The 14,181-nt window shown below is 57.1% G+C and overlaps 1 long non-coding RNA gene and 1 pseudogene across 1 annotated transcript in view; one reads left to right on the top strand and one right to left on the bottom strand.

Moving 5' to 3' along the window:
• Positions 1–14,181, bottom strand: part of LOC149120983 (uncharacterized) — a 110,264-nt gene that overhangs the window by 68,870 nt on the left and 27,213 nt on the right. The gene's annotated exons all lie outside the window — the stretch shown is intronic.
• Positions 2,630–9,886, top strand: LOC138846734 (cocaine esterase-like; annotated as a pseudogene).

The raw sequence follows: 14,181 nt of genomic DNA on the forward strand, positions 1-14,181 counted from the left end.
CTAGTAAGGCACCTGGGAAAGCAGCAGAGGAGGGCCCAAGGGCTTGGGCCCCTGCCACCCACGTGGGGTACACAGATAATGTTTCTCCCTCTGGACTTTGGCCTGGGCTAGCCCTGGCCATGGTGGCTGAGAGAGCCCTGGGCTGAGCAGAGGTCAAGGCCAGTTCTCAGGGAGCACAAAGGCAGCCTTCATGAGCCAGGGTCCACTTCCCCTGGGGGCTCCCGTGCCCAGGCTGCTCCTCCTTCCTGCAGGGAGCCTGATGTTTCCTACACTCAGGCTGACTCCCGGCCCCCCCACCACTGCTGTCACAGGACCACACGTACCCTGCTGGGTGCCCGGTGGGGAAGGTGTGGGCCCTGGGTCTTACATTTTACTCAAGGTTCTTGTCCCCATGGAGATGAGGATTCACAGCAGCAGCAGCCACAGGCAGTGCACAAAAGCAGCTTTGATTTCAAGCACAGAGAGCTTGAGCACACCTGCACGCCTACTGAGGGCCGCCACCCACGGAGAGACCCTCAGCAGGAATGGGCCAGGGTTGCCAGGAGGAAGAGAGGAAGAGGCAGCCCAAGGAGGATTCCCAAGCACAGCCAGGGGCAGAGAGGGCCCTCCCCTTTCTCATCTCAGGGGGCGGTGCCCTAAATGCATAACCCAGTGGGGTGGGATCTCACCTGTGGGAATACTGAAGGGATGGTTATGGCCCCTCCATCCAGAATTTCACTTCCCTGTTTCCATCATGGCTTCTCCTTCCTGGGTCAGCTGACCCACAGGTACATCCTGGGAAAGTGATATAAAAATTGATAGCAGGGGCTGGCAGTGTGGCTCAGTGGGTTAATGCCCTGGACTGTAGTGCTGGCATCCCAAATGGGCACCAGTTTGACACCTGGCTGCTCCATTCTGAACTAGGTCTCAGCTGTAGCCTGGGAAAGCAGTGAGGATGGCCCAGGTCCTTGGGCCCCTGCAGCCGCATGGGAGTCCTGGAGGAAGCTCCTGGCTCCGGGCTTCAGATCGGCACAGCCTGGCCATTGTAGCCATGTGGGGAGTGAACCAGCAGAAAGAAGACCTCTCTCTCTGCTTTTGCCTCTCTCTCTGTGTATCTGTGACTTTCACGTAAAATAAGCAAATATTAAAAAAAAAATCACTCCCTTATCTCTCCTTTACTCTCTGGAACTCTGCCTTTCAAATAAATAAATACATCTTTTTTAAAAATAGATTCTCAGAGAAGGCCTCCAGGGTGTCCAGTCACAGCCCAGTGCTGCTTGCTGTCCATCCCTACACTATCCTGGAGTCAGCCGGCGAGGACAGTAAACTTGGTGACTCCAGGACTGAGGAGAGGGATTGGACACCCAGAGGAGCCAGGAGCCAGGGAGGCAGGAGCCAGGGAGGCAGAGGCCAGGAGAGGAGCCAGAGGAGGCAGCCCCGCCAGGCCCAGTCCTCTCAGTCCTGCTCTCCTGCAAGGCCTACAAGCCCCACCCCACCCCCGCCTGTTCCCTGCCTGTCCTGGGCTGGGCCAGGATCTGCCCCTGGAGCACTCCAGGCAGCCTCTGGGCACAGAGCCCCACCTGCGGACCTGCCTCAGACCATGTGGACACAGCGACAGGCTTAGGGCACCGTGACCTGCAGGCTCCTGCTACTCCTCCTCGTCCTGGTACCCAGTGAGGATCCCGCCGGCAGTAACAGGAACCAGGATCAGTACTGCCCAATCCCGCAATTAGAGCCTGCGGCCGCAGAAAAACAACACCTGGGTAGCTGAAGCCAGTGGAAGTGACAGGGCTGGCACCTGAGGCTGTGGAGGGTCGGGGCTGCCCGAGGATACAAACACAGAGGACTGAGCCCAACATAAGGGCTCTGAGCAGTACAGCTCCTAGTCGGCAGCCCGGGAGGCAGGCAGCAGCGTGGGAGCTGGGGAGGTTCCCTGGGCTCCAGGCTGCTGGAGCAAGTGACTCCGACAGTGAGGAACCGGCCCTGGGACCATTTGTCTCCGGGGCTGCATTCCCTTGGCAGAGCGGCTCCCTGCCCCACAAGGTGGCCCCAGTCGTGGTAACTGGACCTGAAAATTCAAAGCCCCTGGTGCCAATCCAGAAGCCCATCTGTAACCCAGGGTCTCCTCTGACCCCGTGCGCCTGGCAGAGACATATGCAGGCTAAGGTTCCAGGGCAAACGTGACTCCACCCTAGAACCTGGCATGTGTTTTATCATGAATCAGCCCACGTGGGTATTACCCATGGGGTGTGTACTTGATCCATTTTCTCCTCATTCTAAAGGCCCAGGTCTCTAACCCCACCCTCTCCCTACCTAATCCCCAGCACAGGCCCCACTCCTCCTCCTCCATGCTCACCCACGGGCTCCCCGCCTGCCCTGCAATGCACAGACACTCCCGGCGACCAGGACCTTCCAGGCAGATCATCTCCCCACATCACTGTGATTCCTAATAAAGTAATATCTGGGGCTGGGTCCCCACTCAGAGAGGGAGCAGTTGTTCCCAAGGTCCCTGGGAGTCGCTGTGCGTGTCCGGGGCAGGAAACACGCAGCATCTGCACAGAAGCCGCCCCTGTCCTCCGTGGACTCTGCTGAGCTCAGCTCACTGTCAGCCTCACAGCCGGAACTGCTGCTGCAGGCAGCGCTGTCCTCCATGGTTGGGGCGAACGACAAGCACAAGGTTGGGACCAGCTCAGGACAGGGGCGCTGTTTACTCACCCGCTCCGGGGCCAGGCTCTCCTCTCCCTGACCCAGGGGCCCAGAGCACCCTTGTGGCCGGGCATCGCCTACTGTGACATAGGAGGTTCCTCCTGAGGAGGAGTCAGCTTTCATGGGCTGGGGATGATTGATTTCTGCTGATTTTTTAAAAGATTTATTTGTTTATTTGCAAATCAGAGTTACACAGAGAGAGGAGAAGCAGAGAGACAGAGAGATCGTGCCAGGTCAGGACGTTAACCTGCAGCGCCACATTGCAGGCCCCGATTTCTACTGACAAAGGCATTGAGACAGGAAAAGAGGGAGAGACAGAGTGAGAAAGAGCTCTCCCCTCCACGGTCTCCCTCAGACGCCCGCTCTGTTAGGAGGGGAGCATCCCAGAGGCCTTGCTACTGCTGCTCCAAGTGTCTGCCCAACAGTTGGCACTTCCCTTGGGCTTCTACCGAGGGTGGGACCTGCAGGGCGGTGGAGCTCCAGGTTAAGGGTTGCAGGACTGCCCGTCGGGTTCCCAGAGCAGGTGTCCCGTTTCCCTACCCCAGCGATGCGCAGAGGCCCCCTCCCCACCCCCGCGCCCGCGCTCTGCACCCCTGTGCGGTTGCCGTGTGTTGCTGAGTCTCCCTCACGCTTCAGCTCCCCCTCTGCCTCGCTGTGCTCTTCCTCCTGATTCCTGTGTTGAGAAACCGGTGTACCCCTGGCTCTCTCTGGAGGGGGAGGCACCGTCCCTGTGGTGCCTTCTGACCATTCCTCTGTCCCCTCACCCTGTGTACACAGGAATTGTACCTAGAGGCTCCATCAGGTTCAGCTGTTAGAGGTCGCTGCAGTTTTTTTCTTCTTTTGAGAAGACCAGCATGTGGTGCTGAGTCCTCACCATAGAACATCTCGACCTTTTCATATCTGATTCGTGGCACAACACAGATCCTTGAGGGACAGCATGAGAGCAGCAGTGAACCTGCATCAGGGAGCAAGATCCGGGGTGAAGCAGCCAGGATGGAACTGTGTAGGGGATGCTGGCCATGCAGGCTGTGGGTGCACCCGAGCGCCACTACACCGCCCCCTAGAGGACGCTTCCTTTCTTCCCTTCTTGTGGCCTGGAGCATGAGCCTCCTAGCAGGGGAGCCTGGTCAGTCTGGTGCTCACAGCTCTACCTCCTGTGACCGAGGGCAGTCAGCAGAAAGGACGCTCTCCTCGCCCCCAGGGCTGTCACCTGCGCTGACTCCTAGTGCTCAGGGAGGGTGATAGGTCCCAGGAGCCTCGGGAGCTGTGGGATGTCCTGGGCTGGGCTCAGGGACAGCACTGCTGGCTGGGAGATGGGGAAGAGTTTCTCATGGAGGACGTTGGTCAGGTCAGTGTTTGTAGGTCCGAGGCCTTGGCAAGGCTGAGGTGCCGATGCCAAGGAGAGGCCACAGTAGCAGTGTGGGAGGGCAGCTCATGGGGAGCCCCCACCTGACACCTCTCTGCCCACAGGCCAGGACCCTGCCAGCCCCATCCGGAACACACACACGGGGCAGGTGCGCGGGAGCCTGGTCCACGTGGAAGGCACCGATGCGGGCGTCCACACCTTCCTGGGAATTCCCTTTGCCAAGCCACCTGTGGGGCCGCTGCGCTTTGCACCTCCTGAACCTGCTGAAGCTTGGAGTGGAGTGAGAGATGGGACCTCCCACCCAGCCATGTAAGCGCTCCCAGGGCACAGGGGAGCTCCGGCCCTGGGGGGAGGTCAGGGGAAAGATCCTTTGAGTCTGGGCCAGGCCCAGCTGTCTGGGACAGAGCTCCCATAACCAGCTTTCCCTGTGGGTGATGGCTCCCTCGTGTGTTATTCAGTGAGTCTGCTTAGGCTTTCTGGATTCAGTGACCATGAAATGCTTTGGGGCCAGAACGTGGCACTCAGAGCACATTAAATCCAGGTACAGAGAGAAAAGCAGAGACGCTCTTCTGTGTCCAGGAGAGGCCACAGGCTCTCTGCCTGCAGGGGGCGCTGTGTCTGGGTGAGGTTCACCTGGCTCCACATGCTTGTAGGAGGCCCCGACTCCATCAGCAGATCCTGCAGCTCCCTGAGATGGGCACCAGAGGGGGTCGTCATGGTCACTGAGCCAACGACAGGGCAAGGACATTTGCCAGGGACCCGTGTATGCCCTTAGGACTGGAGACTGTGGGAACGGGGAGGTTCCTGAGTCTAGAGTGAAGGTGAGGGTCGTCCACTGCCCTTCCTGGGGAAACGCCATCCGTCCATCCAGGCTCGTGTGCGGGAGGCTGGCCTGCTCCGGCGTGGCTGGGTCTGGGCATCCAGCACTGAGTGTCCCCTCAAGAAAGTCACGACTTCCCACAGAGTCCCCTGTCAGTCAAGAGTGGTCCCCAGACTCTCAGACACCTGAGGTTCCCTGATGTTGGACCATCCCAGCTCACCCAGAGTCTAGGACCTGGATCCTGGTGGGAAGTGTCTTAGGGAGGCCCATGAGTAGGAAGGGCTCTAGGAGGAGGCCCGAGGAGGGTCGGGCACACTAGATCCAGGCTCTAGACTAATGGCTGCCTTGGGTGGCTCCAGGTGTCCACAGAACTTTGCTATGATGGGTCAAGATGTTCTGCAGCTGAACCTCACCCTGCCTTCAATCCCCATGTCCGAGGACTGTCTGTACCTCAACATCTACTCGCCTGCACATGCCCGTGAGGGCTCTGACCTGCCTGTGAGTGTGGGGCAGGGTCGGCCGGGGTGGGAGGGCATTGCTTTCTGCTAGAAGATGAGAAAGGAGAAGCTGAGCACGGGCCCTCCTGTGAGCACACCCTGTCCAGAAGCCTCTCACTATGGGAGCCAAGAACTGCTGCTCCCCCACGGTGGGCAGCTGAGCCTTTGGCATGGGATCCCAGGGGTTGAGATGTCAGAGGTCAGACTGATGGTCTTGAATGAACCTGGGACACCTGCAGCACCTCATGCCCAGGAGGCACACTCAGTGACCCCTGGCTACCCTCAGAGGTCACCACAGCTCCCAGCCACGGATGATGTGGGGGCCTGAAGAAGGGAAGGCACTAGGATGAGCATCCGTGTGGATTGATGAGATAGACAGCCATTATTTGTCCATCTCACAGGGGGGGTTGAAATTGACGGACCCAGGCTTTGAAGATGGAGTTGGACTCAAAGGATGGAGGCCTGGCCTTCCTGCTGGCATTGGGTCCCTGGTTCATGGCCCAGATCCTGCAGTCTGGCCAGAGTTCAGTGCGCTGGGCACCTGAACAGACCCAAGACTGGTTAGACTAGGGTGAGGATGAGCAGGATAGTTTGGAGGGAGCCACGTGGTATGCCCTTGATTTCCCCAGGTGATGGTGTAGATCCACAGTGGTGGGCGGACTACGGGCATGGCTTCCATGTATGACGGTTCTGCACTGGCAGCATTTGAGGACGTGGTGGTGGTCACCATCCAGTACCACCTGGGAGTCCTGGGCTTCTTCAGGTGAGACCGGGGCTGGGGTGCGCACTGCGGATGAGTGGCACCAGGACAGCCCTGTGATCCCTGTCCCTGCCACTTCTCAGCACTGGAGACCAGCACGCCGCCGGCAACTGGGGCTACCTGGACCAAGTGGCCGCACTGTGCTGGGTCCAGCAGAATATCGCCCACTTTGGAGGCAACCCTGGCCGGGTCACCATTTTCGGCGAGTCTGCAGGTGGCATGAGTGTGTCATCCCATGTGGTGTCGCCCATGTACCAAGGTCTCTTCCACGGAGCCATCATGGAGAGTGGGGTGGCCCTGCTGCCCAGCCTCATCTCCAGCTCGTCTGAGGTGGTCTCCACAGTGAGTGTCCTCACTGCCCAGGCCTGCTGCTCCTGCCTATACTTCATCTCTGATCAAGGGGCACAAGGAGGGAGGACCATCGGGTTCTCAGGCCCTGCTGCCTACCATTGCATTACTGAGACGCTCTAGGGTTAGAAGCCACACACCTGTGTCCCAGCAGAGGCAGAGGTGGTTCTCAGCTCCACCAGCTGTCTGCCCTGAGCCCCAGGTTTTCAGCAACCAGCTCAGCAGGTGCTGCCCACTGGGGCTGGGCAGTGCCAAGTCATGGGGAAGGAGCAACAATCAGCTTCCAACTGCAGCCGTGCACACACCACACCCTGTGTGATTTGGGGTGCAGCTGCCTCCAGTGGGGCCGTGGGCAACCCCTGGTCTCCAGCATGGCTGTTCCAGCCCCTGTGTGGTCCCACTACAGGTGGTGGCCAACCTGTCTGGCTGTGGCCAGGTGGACTCTGAGACCCTGGTGCGCTGCTTGCGGGCCAAGAGTGAAGACGAGATGCTGGCCATCACCTAGGTTGGGCCCCGTGCACGTGGGTGAGGGGGTGATGGGCTTGTGTGCACCTCATAGTCCCTGGGGCTGCTACCTCCCATCCATGCCTCCTGACATCCCAGCCCTGGAAGGAACAGGGGACCCAGTCCTGGATGCCAGGCTGGAGACCCCATGGTGGGAGTGAGCACCATGGGCTGATCGAGGAATGGGGGATGGACACAGAGGTCAATGAGAATATATGGGACACAAGCTTTCTCCATGACCCTGCATGACCCCTAGATCTTCAAGGTCATCCAAGGCGTGGTGGATGGAGTCTTCCTGTCCAGATGCCCTGAGGAGCTACTGGCCTCGGGTGACTTTCAACCCGTCCCCAGCATCATTGGTGTCAACAATGATGAGTATGGCTGGGTCCTCCCCAAGGTGAGCCCCACCCACCCCGCGCTCCTGAGTTCCCCCATAGCCCAAGAGGTAGGCAGGTTTCCGGGTTTCAAAGCTCCAGATCCAGCCATGCCACTCTTGGGAATCTCCCCTCTCCACTCAGCTCCTGTTCACCACAGACCCTCAAGAGGAGAGAGACAGAGGGGCCGTGAAGGAACTCAAGCAACAAAACAGCCCCAACAGAGCCCATATTAGACACCTGCCGCACAGGGACGCCAGGAACCAAGGCTCTGCCGTGTGTTTGGGGAGGGCTCTCCCGGAGCCTGGTTCTTCCCCCAGTTTCTGACTATACAGGACCTCCGTCCCCCAGCCTGAGCCTGCTGCCTCCCTCCCAGGAGCTGCTCCCCTCACTCCTTCCCCTTCCCCTGGGCCAGATGCTGCCTCCCGCTTTGGGGGACCTGTTGATGGACGAGTACATGGGGAGCAATGAGGACCCCAAGACCCTCACAGCCCAGTTCCAGGAGATGATGGCAGACGCCATGTTCGTGATGCCTGCACTCCGAGTAGCACATTTCCAGCGTGAGTTCATCTGGGACTGAGGCCTCAGGGCTGGGTCCTTTCCTGAGGGTGATGCCTGTCCTGTCCAGGTCCCAGTCCATGTCTTAATGGGGTCCTGGTGTGCCAGGAACTTGGTGTTGCTCCTCCCGGTAACCCTCCATGACAGTTCCGGAGATGGACATCTCCACTGTGGAACAGAAGAAAAGACTGGGCTGAGTGAGCTCCACTGATTGTTTCAAGATCTCACAGCCACAAACCTCAAGGCTGGATCTAACCCAGGGCTTGCCCACTGCACCTGTTCCCCCTGCTACCTCTCCCCAACTGTCCAGGACCCAGCCTGGTGCAGCAATTACATTTCGTCACCATGGTTATTGTAGGAGAACACCGGGATGGGGCCACCCATCTCCCTGTCTGTCCCCAGATACCCACGCCCCTGTCTACTTCTACGAGTTCCAGCATCGACCCAGCTTCACAAAGGACCTCAGGCCGCCCCACGTGAGGGCCGACCACAGCGATGAGGTTGTCTTTGTCTTCAGATCATTTCTCTTTGGCAGCAAAAGTGAATCTTCCTCCATTACCAGGATGGGATGAGGTCCAGGCTCTCCCGGAAGGGGCCCTGCGCCCTACCTAAGGATGAAAGGACGAGGCTCAATGGGATCCAGGGTGCATTCAGGGAGCAGAGCTGGGAATGGAATCTGAACCCCTCAAGGCACAGCCTGTACCCCCTCCTCCTCTGTCCGCCTAGGAATTAGTGTCCATCTTGGGTGCACAGGGGTTCAAAGTCATCTCTGTTTCATATATGATGTCCCAGTGTCAGAGAGGAGAAACCGTCCTGGAAAGGAAGAAGCCAGTGTCCAGGACTTAGGGGCTGACTGGGGACGTGGGGCTTGACAAGGCTGGGAACAGCTGGTGAGGGGTGACGGCAAGGTTGAGGGTATCCTGGGGTCAAGCTCCACCTGGGCTGGGAGCGAGGTGCATGATGGGCTGCAGGACTGGGGTGGACGAGCTGACCCTGCCCCTCCCCTCTGCAGTGCCCCTCACTGAGGAGGGGGAGCTGCTGAGCAGGAGGGTGATGAAGTACTGGGCCAACTTTGCTCGCAACGGGTGAGACGACCCCCCCCAAATCCCCAGGGACCTGGGACCTTCTGCCCTCCCTCCTGTGGGGGGACCTCCCCAGCATCCAGGGTCCTAAGTCACGTGACAGCTCCCTCCCCAGCTGCAGGACCCACTGGCACTCACAGGGACCCTGGGACCAGGCACACTCTTCCCATCTCCCAGTGACCTGGGGTGGGCCATGAGCTGCTCACCCAGAGGATCCCTGATGGGGAGGGACAGGCCAGGTTAGGATGCTGGGACCCCATGTGGAGCTGACCCTAGGGGGAGTTCGTTCAACTGCTGCTTCTGGAAACCCATTCCCCACTCCTCCTGCCTGCAAGGTGGCCTGGCCAGAACCCAGATCGGTGGGTTATCAGGGTCTGGGCAGGATGTGAAGTGCAGGATGCTGGGCTTCTGGGGCTTCCACAGCAGGTGCTGGGGTACAGGCCCTTCTCACACACACACAGAGGCTGTTTCTGACCTCCTACCTGACAAAAGCAGCAGCAGCCACAGGCAGTGCACAAAAGCAGCTTTGATTTCAAGCACAGAGAGCGTGACCACACCTGCACGCCTACTGAGGGCCGCCACCCACGGAGAGACCCTCAGCAGGAATGGGTCAGGGTTGCCAGGAGGAAGAGAGGAAGAGGCAGCCCAAGGAGGATTCCCAAGCACAGCCAGGGGCAGAGAGGGCCCTCCCCTTTCTCATCCCAGGGGTGGTGCCCTAAATGCATAACCCAGTGGGTTGGCATCTCACCTGTGGGAATACTGAAGGGATGGTTATGGCCCCTCCATCCAGAATTTCACTTCTGAAGTAGCACCTTGACAGTAGGGACTCCATTTTGAAGCACTTGAGACTGCATTTTGGGAAAGTAACCCCCACCGTGAGACTCTGGTCTGAAACTATGATCTCAAATAGTCGGACAATAGCAGCGCACTACATCACCCTTGGCAGAGCACAAAAACCCCCTAGCATGCTTGCTCAAGCTTGAAAGTAGAAAGGTTGCACCTGGGTTAATGATAAAGATGTGATTTGTCTATGTCTTACACATAATTTGAATTAATGTCAAGATCATAAATGATAATTGTACGATTGTAACTGGTATTGTCAAGATTATGATGGATATTAATTTCACCTAGGTCTTAGGTTATGTTGACCCTAGTAACTATGTACTCTCTTTGGATTTTTTTCTTTTTTGTACCCTCTTTTGATCTTAGCAACTGTGTATAGTAACCGTGCATTCCCCCCCTTCCCAGTTTTGCGGTTTTTGCCTTTATAAACCCTAACCTTTGGTTATTCGGGGCTGCTCTGTTCATGTATGATCAGACAGCCCCAGCATGCTGGATAATCAATAAAGCTTTAACCCTTTGCTGGTTGCATGAGAGAAAACTCTTTTGGAGTCGTTCCTCGGGCGGTGGGCTTTTTCAGACTCTAACACTTCCATGTTTCCATCATGGCTTCTCCTTCCTGGTCCCAGCTGAGGCACAGGTGCATCCTGGGAAAGTGGTGTAAAAGACTGACAAGCAAAGGGATAAAGTTGCAATGCAGGGCTGGCAAAGTTCCAGCTCCAGAATTCCCGTGGTTCTTCCTGCCTGGTTGCCAGGTATCAGGACCAGCAGGTTTTCACTGTCAAGTTGAGACAGAACTGTGTCTCAGAAGAAGCTGGGGACACAGCACACATTGGGTTCACCCTTAGTTAGTGCCATGGTCACTGCCTCTCAAAACCTGGACCCTGAGTGAGCAGAGAGGGGATGGGCAGAGTCGGGAAAGGATGGAGGAGGGGCCTGGACCCAGTGGGCACCCAGCCTGGAAACCAAGGAGGAGCTTCCAGGATCCGGGACAGTGACACCTGCCAGCCTTGGCTCAGGTGACCCCTGGGGCAGGGGCTGTGGCACAGAGCAGTGAGCCACCATCTGCAGTGCCTTCATCCCATGTAGGCACAGAGCCGAGCCCTGGTGGCTTCACTTCTGATCCAGCTTCCTGCTAATGTGCCTAGAAAAGCAGCAGAAGGCCCACGTGCTTGGGTTCCTGCACTCACCTGGGAGACCCAGAAGAAGCTGCTGGCTCCTGGCGTTGGGCTGACCCAGCCCTGGACGTTTGAGACTGATCCTGTAGATGGAAGATCTCTCTCTGTGTTTCTCTTGATTTTTAACTCTGCCATTAAAATAAGTAAAAAAATAAATATATCACTTTTTTAATGGTTCATTCCCCTTAGAAGGCCCCCTGGTGTCCTGCTTCCTGTATGCCTACACTATGTTGGACTAGGACAGCAAGGACAGTGAAGTTGGTGACTCCAAGATTGAGGCGATGGACAAGGACCCCCGAGCAGCCCGGTGAGAGGGGAGGCAGCCATGCCTGGGTCCCTACTGACCTCTCTTCTCTCAGTCTGATCTCACCAGAGGCGCTCAAGCCCCACCCCCGCGGTGTGCCCAGCCTGCTTCCTGCCCAGGCCAGGGCCGAGGCCCTGGTCCCAGCCTGGAGCACTGGGTGCAGCCTAAGGGACACAGAGGTGTGCACGTGGGCCTCCTTGGAGCATGGGGCTGCACCGAAGGGGAGCTCGGCTCAGCGCCCTGGTCTGCAGTCTCCTGCTGCTCCTGGACCCAGGTCACGGTGAGGATTCGCAGGTGGGGACAGGGACCCTGGTCAGATCTGCCCAATCCCGCAGTTTGTGCTGTGAAAACAGAACCTGGGAAGTTGGAGTGGTCGGAGAGACAGTGGGGACCCAGGCACCCAGCATGGTCTCCTAAGGCTCCAGGCACTGAGGAATGAGCCAGGCATGAAGGCCCTGAGCAGCGCTGGTCGGGTCAGCAGCCGGGACAGGAAGGGGCGTGGGAAATGGGGCCCTTTCCCTCCCTTGCTTGAGGCTGTGGTGCCATAAGTGTTTCCATGCATGTGCTGTCACACATGTCCCAAGGTCTCTTCCACGGAGCCATCCTGCAGAGTGGGGTGGTCCTGCTCCCCCGCTTCATCACGAACTCGTCTGATGTGATCTCCACAGTGAGTCCCCTGCACTGCAGAAGCCCCAGCAGCTTCTCCAGGACCTGTGGCCTGTGACTTGATGGGAGAGACATGGGAGAAAGGTCGTGTGTGAGCAGGGCATCGGGGAGGGAGGACTGAGGTTGGCAGGGAGAACCTGGAGAACCGACCTGCTGCCTCACCTCTTGTCTCTTAGCGCCTCTCTTACTCTGTCTATTCACTGAGCCTAGTAAGGACCACCGGAAGCCTCAGAGCTGGCGCATGCCCGGAATTGTGAAGGGTGGAGGGGTCGGCATTCACACGGCTCTGTAATTGCGGTGATTGAGTTTGCTTGTGCCCTGCCACGCTGTCACCCTGGGGACCTCCAGGGTGGGCACAACCATCTAAGCAGCTGTGCTGGTCACCCTGACTCGTACCTGCGAATTTAGGGGAAGTTGGGGCAACATTGCACAATCAGGGCCAGCGCTGGGGCTCAGTGGGTTGAAGCTGTGTCTTGCAGCCTCAGCTCCCATATGGGTGCAGGTTCGAGTCCTGGCTGCTCCACTTCCTATCCAGCTCCCTGCTAATACGCCTGGAAAGCAGCAATGGCCCAAGTCCTAGGTCCCCTCCATCCATGTAGGAGAACCAGAAGAAGCTCCTGGCCCAGTCCTGGCTATTACAGCCATTTGTGGAATAAACCAGGGGATGACAACCTCTCTCTCTCTCTCTCTCTCTCTCGTGTGTGTGTGTCTCCTCTCTCTCTAACTCTGCCTTTCAAATAAATGAATAAGTCTTTATAAAAAACATTCATGGAATTAAACCATATTAGTTTATTTTTTAAAAAAAACTGCACAAGTTCTTACAATATCCTGTGATATCCTGGACCACGTATCCGCCCCAGAGAGTCTAGGAGCTGATGGGGGCTGAGCAGAGCAGAAAGAGCTGTAGCCGCCTGTGTTAGGCAGGAGGAAGGGCTCAGGAGAAAGTGCCCGCACCACCCGCAGGGACTGCCGGCTGAATCCTCCATCCACGACCATCCACTCAGCCGGCCCATTCAGCATTCATGAAGCAAACGTGCACGCAGCTACAAAGGTCAAATCAGATACTTAGCGCTCTTTGCTTTAAGGATCTTTGAACTCTGTCTTCTAGTTCTGTTGACATACATGATAAGGAGTAAACTTCAGTCACCCTAGCTTGACCTAGAGCTCTACAACCTCTTGCTTCCAGCTGTATTCTGGTAACTGTTACCCAACCTCTGCAGAGGCTTCTCTCCTGCCTCTCCTACCCGCTGGTGACCACTGTTGTTCTCTCTACTGCTACGGGGTCAACTTGTGTAGCTTCTACAAGTGAGTGCAGGGGCCAGTGCTGTGGCACAACCAGTTATGCCACAACCTGGGATGCCCGAATCCTATATGGGTGCAAGTTTGAGTCCTGGCTGCTCCATTTCCAATCGAGCTCCCTGCTAATGGCCTGGGAAGCCAGTGGAGGATGGTCCAGTACCTGGGCCCCTGCACCTGTATGTGAGATCTGGAGGAAGCTCCTGGCTCCTGGCTTTGGATCAGCTCAGCTCTGGCCTCTGCAGGCATTTCGGGAGTGAACCAGTGGATGGAAGACCTTTCTCTCTCTCTCGGGCACTACCTCTCTCTGTAACTCTTTCAAATAAATAAAAATAAGCATTAAAAAAAGTGAGTGTGAGCATGGTGCTTGTCTCTCTGCGGCTGGCTATTTCACTTAACACAGTGCCCTCCATGCAAACACATTGCACAAGAGAGAGGATTTCACTCTCCTTTATGGGTGAGTCACACCGCATTGTGTATGTACCACAGCTTTACATCTTCATCTGCCCATCAACACGCAGTGCTTCCACAGCTCGGCTATTGCCCACAGTACCGCAGCGAACCCCGGCGCGCAGGTGTCTCCTTGACATGCTGCTTTCACTTCCTTCGGATATTTGCCCTGGATCAGGAATTCACCTGGTAGGTGTGTGTCTAGCTTTTTGAAGACCTCCCTAGATTCCAGCTAACCGTGTAGAGGAGTTCCCCCTCCTCCTCCTCGTCACCAGCATTTATCATTTTTGTCCTTTTGATGGTAGCCCTTCTAAGCAGGGTGAGCTGGTTTCTCGTTGTGGTTTTCACTTGTATTTCCTTGATAACCAGTGATGTTGGCTGCTTTCAGAGTTTTTAGATTTTGTGTAGCATCTTTAGGAAACTTACACATTCAGACCATTTTCCTTTCTAAAA

This window comes from Oryctolagus cuniculus, chromosome 18, assembly GCF_051225735.1.
Source record: "Oryctolagus cuniculus isolate XC-2025 breed Fujian yellow rabbit chromosome 18, ASM5122573v1, whole genome shotgun sequence".
Classification (NCBI taxonomy): domain Eukaryota; kingdom Metazoa; phylum Chordata; class Mammalia; order Lagomorpha; family Leporidae; genus Oryctolagus; species Oryctolagus cuniculus.